Genomic DNA, 8,129 nt, shown 5'->3' on the forward strand with positions numbered 1-8,129 from the left:
GTGGGACCTTGCCTTACTAAGGTCCATGTAGACAACATCCACAGCCTTTCCTTCATCTACTTTCCTGGTCACCTCAAAAAAACAAGATTTGTTAAGTACGATCTACCATGCACAAAGCCATGTTGACTATCCTTAATCAACCCTTGGCTGTCTAAATCCTGGTATATCCAATCTCTCAGAACACCTTCCAATAATTTACCTGCTACTCATGTCAGGCTCACCGGCCTGTAATTACCTGGTTTACTTTTGGAGCCTTTCTTAAACAACGGAAGAACATGAACTACCCTCCAATCCTCTGGCACTGCACCCATGGCTAAGTACATTTGAAATATTTCTGCCAGGGCCTCTGCAATTTCTACACTAGTCTCTCTCAAGGTCTGAGGAAATATGTCAGGCCTAGGGGATTTATCTACCTTTATTTGCAGTAAGGCAGCAAGCACCTCCTCTTTAATCTCTATATGTTCCATGACACTACTGCTTGTTTCCCTTCCTTCCATATATGCTATGCCAGTTTCCTGAGTGAGTACTGATGCAAAAAAAAACTTTTAAGATCTCCCCAATCTCATGAGGTTCCACACATACAGGACTACTCTGATCTTCTAGGGGATCAATTTTGTCCCTTAATATACTTGTAGAAACCCTTCGGGTTTACCTTCACATTATCTGCCAAAGCAACCTCATGTCTTTTTGCCTTCCTGATTTACTTATTCAGTATTTTCTATACCCTTCAAGTACCTCATTTGTTCCTTGTTGCCTATACCTGCTGTACACCTTTTTCTTAACCAGATCGCCAATATCCCTTGAAAACCAAGGTTCTCTATGCCTGTTAATTTTGCCTTTAATCCTAACAAGAACATGCAAACTCTGCATTCTCAAAATTTTGCCTTTGAACGCCTTCCACTTACTGAACACATCCTTGCCAGAAAACAACTTATCCCAATCCACGCTTCCTAGATCCATTTCCACAAAATTGGCCCTTCTCCAATTTAGAACCTCAACTCGAGGACCAGACCCATCCTTATCCATAATTAACTTGAAACTAATGACATTATGGTCACTGGACCCAAAATGTTCACCTACACATACTTCTGTCACCTGACCTGTCTGGTTCCCTAATAGGAGATCAAGTATTGCATCCTTTCTCACAGTATATAGGTTCCTCTATATATTGATTTAGAAAACTTTCCTGAACACATTTGACAAACTCCAAGCCATCTAGCCCTTTCACAGTGTGGGAGTACAGTATTGAGGATACTCTAGAAATATAGAGGATCAGCCAGGGTACAGAGGACGTTATAGTTGTACAAAATGTTGACAGGCAACATTTAGATAAGTGGTTAGTTTTGGGTATCTTGCTACAGGAAATATCCTGTTAATTTGGAAAGGGTGCAGAGATTTACAAGGGTGAGCTGAGATTCGAGAGATTGAGCCAGTTGTGACTTTTCAGTGAAGAGTAGGGGAATGAGGGGTAATCTTACAGAGTATAAAATCATGTGGGACATGGAAAGGATGAATGCCAACAGACCTTCCTAGAGTCATGGAATGAAAAAACTGAAGGGCAGCGGTTCAGAGGGAAAGAATTAAGGGAAATGACAGGCAGTCTTTTTCCACCCATACAGAGGGTGCTCTGTATATGATATAAATTGCGAGAGGAAGTGGCTGAGGTAGGTACATTAACACCATTTTAAAGACACGGATAGGGAAGGTTTAAAGGGATATGAGCCAAGCACAGGCAAATTGTAGTCTTGTACGGCACAAACCTATTGGGCAGAAGGGTCTGTATGCTCTATGATTATATCTTTGTTATGTGGAAGGAAACCAAGAACCTGGGGAGAACAGTTGTGGAGAACAGACAGGAGCATGGTCAGGATCAAATCCAAGTCACTGGACCTGAGGCAGTGGCACTGCTATGTCACAGAGCTACCCATTAAGAAAATAAAACCAAACCCACTTAGTAAGAGCCTGTCTCCCTGGGGAAGTAAATATTTCCTTAGGGTTTAAGTGCTATTAATTTATTTGTTCTCAAAACTTAACTTTTTTTGAAAAGTTCATTCCCATTCTTCACCAAAACCTCTCAGAAACATGATTTTAACCGCTGAAAAGCCACCTGATGGTCATTTGTCAATTTTTTTTTGTGCCACCAAGCTCCAGTGAGCAGCACTTACTTAGCACTGGCTGCCACCAGGCTACAGCATACCACATCTTACAGATCAAGAGTCATGGATGAACCAGGAGGTTCATAGTTTAGTGAAGGCAAGATCTATGGCATTTGAGTCTGGAAACACAGGACTATACAAGGAAACCAGGTATGACTGATGGAGGGCTATTTCAAGTGCAAAGGAACAATTTTGAATGAGGTTAGAGGTGAAATCAGACGGACATCAACTCTGACAGAGTTTTTAGGCCAATTACTTAATACAAAGCAAAACCCAACATGAATGGCAGTGATGTTTCACTCCCAGATGAGTTCAACAACTTATGCTCGCTTTGAAAGGACAATTAAAACTACAGTTATGGGGAGCCCTGCAGCACCTGGGGACTCTGTGGCCTCTGATTCAGAGGTTGATGTCTTTCAAGAGGGTGAACCCTCGTAAGGTGACAAGCCCCAACAGAGTACCTGGTAGGGCTCTGAAAATGTATGCCAACCAACTGACGGATGTGTTCAAAGACATTTCCAATCTCAATTGCTACAGTTGGAAGTTCCCACCTGCTTCAAAAGGACAACAATCATACCAGTGCCGAAGAAGAGCAGGGTGAGCTGCCTTAACAATTATCATGCAGTAGCTTTCAGATCTATGGTGATGAAGTGCTTTGAGAGGTTGGTTAGGGTTAGAATTGACTCCTGTCTCAGCAAAGACCTGGATTCACTGCAATTTGCCTATCTCCACAATGGGTCTATGGTGGATGCAATCTCATTGGCCTTGGATCACTGGGACAATGCAAATACCTATATCAGGATGCTGTTTATTGACTACAGCTCAGCATTTAACGCAATCATTTCTACAGTTCTGATCAAAAAGCTCCAGAACCTGGGCTTCCATATCAACATCCTGCAACTTGATCCCCAACTTCCTCACCAGAAGACCAGATTGGAAATAATATCTCCACATTGCTGCCAATCAATGCTGGCGCTCCTCAGGGATGTATGCATTACTCACTGCTCTACTCTCTCAACACCCTTGACTGCGTGGCTAAGCACAACTCAAGTGCCATCCATTAATTTGCTGACGTCACAACTATTGTTGGCAGAATTTCCAACAGTGACGAGAGGGCGTACAGGAGTGAGGTGTATCAGCTATACACATGCACTCAGCTTCAGTAAGACCAAAGAACTGATTGTGGACTTTAAAAGGGGTAAGACGAGGAAACACAAACCAATCCTCATAGAATAATCAGAAGTGCAAAGAGTGAACAATTTCAAGTTCCTGAATGTCAATATCTCCAAGAATTTATCCTGGGCCCAACATATCGATGCCACTACAAAGAAGGCATGACAGTGGCCGTATTTCATTAGACGGTTGAGAAGACTTGGTATGTCACCAAATTTCTACAGATGTACTATGTACAGAACAGAGAGCATTCTAACTGGCTGCATCAACATCTGGTATGGGGAGGGGGGGGTTGTTACTGCATGGGATTGAAATAAGCTAGAGACTTATGAACTTAATCAGTACCATCATGGATACTACAGAGGCTAGTTTCAAAGACATCTACAAGGTATGATGCCTCAAAAAGCCGGTGTCCATCATTAAGGACCCCCATCATGCAGGACGTGCCCTATTCTCATTGCTACTATCAAGTCCACAATCATACAGGAGACTAAAGGCACTCACTCGACAATTCAGGAAGCTAGTTATTTCCATGATATAAATCAGATAGGTTTTACATTTGGGACATGATGGTGCAGTAGGGAAGTTATTTGACCAAAAACTCATCACATCAGCTAGGGATTACAAAACTACTCTAAGTAATGGTATCAGAATCAAGTTTAACAACTATTTACAAGATAGTGGTGCACATGAACGAAGTGGCCATTCTGGCTCCAACCAATAGTGACATTCCTTGTCCTGTTCTTATGACCAGCAAACACTGCTGAACATTAAGAACACTAAAATCTGCAAGACTACCTCACTAGCAAGTAGAAAAGCAAAAGTCCTGCGCAGTTATGGACTAATGTGTGGAGCAGGTTCTTGCTTTGTCCTTGGATTCTTTACCCTTTATGTCTAATTGTTTGTGCCTTTGCACTAGCCCTGAGTTAACACTTTGTTTTGCAGGTGTCTCAATTGGGATCATGGGGATTGTTAAACTTTGTTTTTATCACTTGTATTCAATGTGGGATAATTTAATGAGCACAGTAATGTCAGTGTCTGGAATTCCTACGTGCTCCAAGGTGTATCTGGGGGCAGTGTGCTGCATCTCTGTTTTAAATGGATGCCCCTCTATCCTGAGGCTGTGCCCTCTGGTCCAAGACTCCCCCACCATGGGAAACATCCTTTCCACATCTACACTGTCTAGGTCTTTCAACATTTGAAAGATTTCAATGAGATCCTCCTCATCCTTCTATATTCCAGCAAGTACAGACCCAGAGCCATCAAATATTCCTCGTATGATAACCCTTTCATTTCTGGAATCATCCTTGTAAAACTTCGCTGAACACTCTCCAATGCCAGCACATCTTTTCTAAGATGAGGGGCCCAAAATTGTTCATAATACTCAAGGTGAGGCCCCACCAGTGCCTAATAAAGCCTCAGCATCACATCCCCGCTCTTGTATTCTAGATCTCTTGAAATGATGCTAACATTGCATTTGCCTTCCTCACCACCAACTCAAGCTGCAAATTAACCTTTAGGGTGTTCTACACAAGGACTCCCAAGTCCCTTTGCATCTCAGATTTTTGGATTTTCTCCCCGTTTAGAAAATAGACTGCACACTTATTTCTACTATGAAAGTGCATGACAATGCATTTTCCAACATTGTATTTCATTTGCCACTCTCTTGCCAATTCTCCTGATCTATCTAAGTCCTCCTGCATCCTGTCTGTTTCCTCACCACCACCTGTCCCTCTACCAATCTTTGTATCATCTGCAAACTTGGCAACAAAGCCATCTATTCCATCATCTAAATCATTGATACACAGCATAAAAAGAACTGGTCCCAACACTGGCCCCTGTGGAATATGACTAACCATTGTCAGCCATGCAGAAAAGGATCCCTTTATTTCCACTCACTGCCTCCTACCAATGAGGCAATGCTCTAACCATGTCAGTAATTTTCCTGTGATACCATGGGCCCTTAACTCATCAAAGCCTTATCAAAGGTTTCTGAAAGTCCAAATATACAACATCCACTACATCCCCTTTATCTATCCCACTTGTAATCTCCTCAAAGAATTCCAACAAGTTCAGTGGGCAAGATTTTCTCTTAAGTAAACCATGCTGACTTTGTCCTACCTTGTCCTGTGTCTCCAAGTACTCCATAACTTCATCCTTAACAATTGACTCCAACATCTTCCCAATCACTGAGGCCAGGCTAACTGGTCTATAATTTCCTTTCAACACACACAAAATCCTGGAGGAGCTCATGTGGCCAGGCAGCATCTATGGAAAAGAGTGCAGTCAATGCTTCGGGCCAAAACCCTTCGGCAGGACTGGAGAAAAAATGCTGAGGGGTAGATATGAAAGGTGGGAGGAGGGGAGAGAGCAACACCAGGCAATAGGTGAAACTTGGAGGGGGAGTTATGAAGCAAAGAGCTAGGAAGTTGATCAGTGAAAGAGACAGAAGGCTGTGGAAGAAAGAAGAAAGGTGGGATAAGGGGAAGTGTACCAGAGGGAGGTGATGGGTGGGCAAAGAGATAACATAAGAGAGGGCAAAGAGGATGGGAAATGGTGAAGGGGTGGGGCGGATGGAATTACTGGAAGTTTGAGAAATCAATGTTCATGCCATTAGGTTGGAGGCTACTTAAATGGAATATAAGGTGTTGTTCCTCTATCCTAAGTATGGCCTTATCACAACAGTGGAGGAAGCCATGGATGTACATAGTGGAATGGAAATTGGGAAGTGGAATTAAAATGGGTGGCCACTGAGAGAACCTTCTGCTTGATGCTCAGCAAAGTGATCTCCCAATCTACATTGGGTCTCACCGATGTACAGGAGGCCACAATGGGAGCACCAAACACAGTAAGTAACTCCAGTGTCGCCTCACCTGGAAGGACTATTTGGGGCCCTGAATGGTAGTGAGGGAGGAGGTGGAGGGGCAGGTGTAGCACTTGTTCCGCTTGCAAGGATAAGTTTGGCATTACTATCACTGTTTCCCTTTTAAACCAAGTGGGAATTTCCAATTGTAGCATTGACAGACTGGAGCTGCCCTTGAATACTCCTGGTTGGCACAGGTTTTCAGTGTCCTGCCAAGTACACTATCAGGGCCTGATACTTTGGAGCAGTGAGAAATTGAATATGTCCTTAAAACATAGGGGCAGAACTAGACCATTTGGTTCATCAGGGATGTCCCACTATTTGATCATGGCTGATCCCCTTCCACCTGAAACCCATTCTTCTGCTTTCTCCCCGTAACTTTTCATGCCCTGACTTATAAAGAATCTATCAGCGTCAACTTGAAATACACCAAATGGCCTGGTCTCCACAGCTCCACCATTTTCTGGCTGAAGAAATTCCTCTTCGTCTCCGTTCTAAGTGGACAGCCCTCGATTAAGATTGTCCCCTCTAGTTCTAGGCTCAACCATTATAGGAACCAAGCTCTTCTCATCCACTCTGGATGAGAAGGCCTTTCAACATTCGATAGGTTTCATTGAGATCCCCGCCTCCCCCCCCCCCCCATTCTTAATTCCAGCAAGTTCAGCTTCTGAGCCATCAAACACTCCTCGATTGATAAGTCTTTCTTTCCTGGAATCATTATGGTGAATCTCCTCTGAACCCTCTCCAATGTCAGGACATCCTTCCTTAGCTAAGGGGCCCAAAACTGCTCATAATACTCCACATGAGGCTTCACCAGTGCCTTATGAAGCCTCAGCATTGTTCTTAAGAGAGTATGACCTAGAAGTTAAAAAAAAATTGATTCAGACTTTTACAATAGCATACAGTGCGTACAAAAAAAAAGTTCTGGTTCTCCCTGAACTGCTGCCTGTCATTGGTCTGATATATATTCATCTACAGAGGCACTGATTGAAATACCACAGAAACACACAAATTCACAATTTACACTGGACCTTGTTTCAGAAATATTGCTATTGTTTTTATGTTACACAATTTGAATTTTAAAAAACCCCACAAAAACAGAAAGGGTTTGATTTTGCACATTCCATATTTACCTAAAATTGGGGAAAATAAATGCTATGACTAAAAGACAGACTCTGTGGTGATTGTCACATTTGTGTGTGTGAGATCCTGTTCTTGGTAAATTAGAGATCTATGTCAGTGAGGTAGAGGAGCCTAAAGACACACTTAATGTTTCAGCAACAGCTTCCTCTCCTCTGTCATCAGATTTCTGAAGGGACATTGAGCCTATGAACACTGTCTCAGTATTTTTCCCTTTCTTTGTGCACGACTTAGTAATAAACATTACAAATCATAATAGTTGACTTGTCCTATATTGATACATAACTACATACATTATTTGATACATATAGTATTATTACATACATTAGATACATTCACCTTTGGTTGTTTATATTTAGACCGTTATCCTTAGCTTTGCACACATTGCATAACATCAAGAAGCACTCAGCAAGAAAGTGGAGATGTTCTACAGCCATTCAAACTCTGTTCAGTCGTCCAGAGTGACCCTGAGCTTTAATTCCCTGCCCCACTCCCACTCTGACTGACAGCCAGACATACTTAATTGATCCCAAGGGAAATTGGGTTTCATTACAGCTGCGTGAAGAAATATAGCCATATAAAACCATAAATAATTAAATAATAATGTTGATTATGCCAAGTGTAAATAAGTCCAGGACCAGCCTATTGGCTCAGGGTGTCTGACACTCAGAGGGAGGAGTTGTAAAGTTTGATGGCCACAGGTAGGAATGACTTCCTATGACGCTCAGTGTTACATCTCGGTGGGATGGGTCTCTGACTGAATGTACTCCTGTGCCTAACCAGTACATAATGGAGTA

This window comes from Hypanus sabinus, chromosome 27 (assembly GCF_030144855.1).
Source record: "Hypanus sabinus isolate sHypSab1 chromosome 27, sHypSab1.hap1, whole genome shotgun sequence".
NCBI lineage: Eukaryota > Metazoa > Chordata > Chondrichthyes > Myliobatiformes > Dasyatidae > Hypanus > Hypanus sabinus.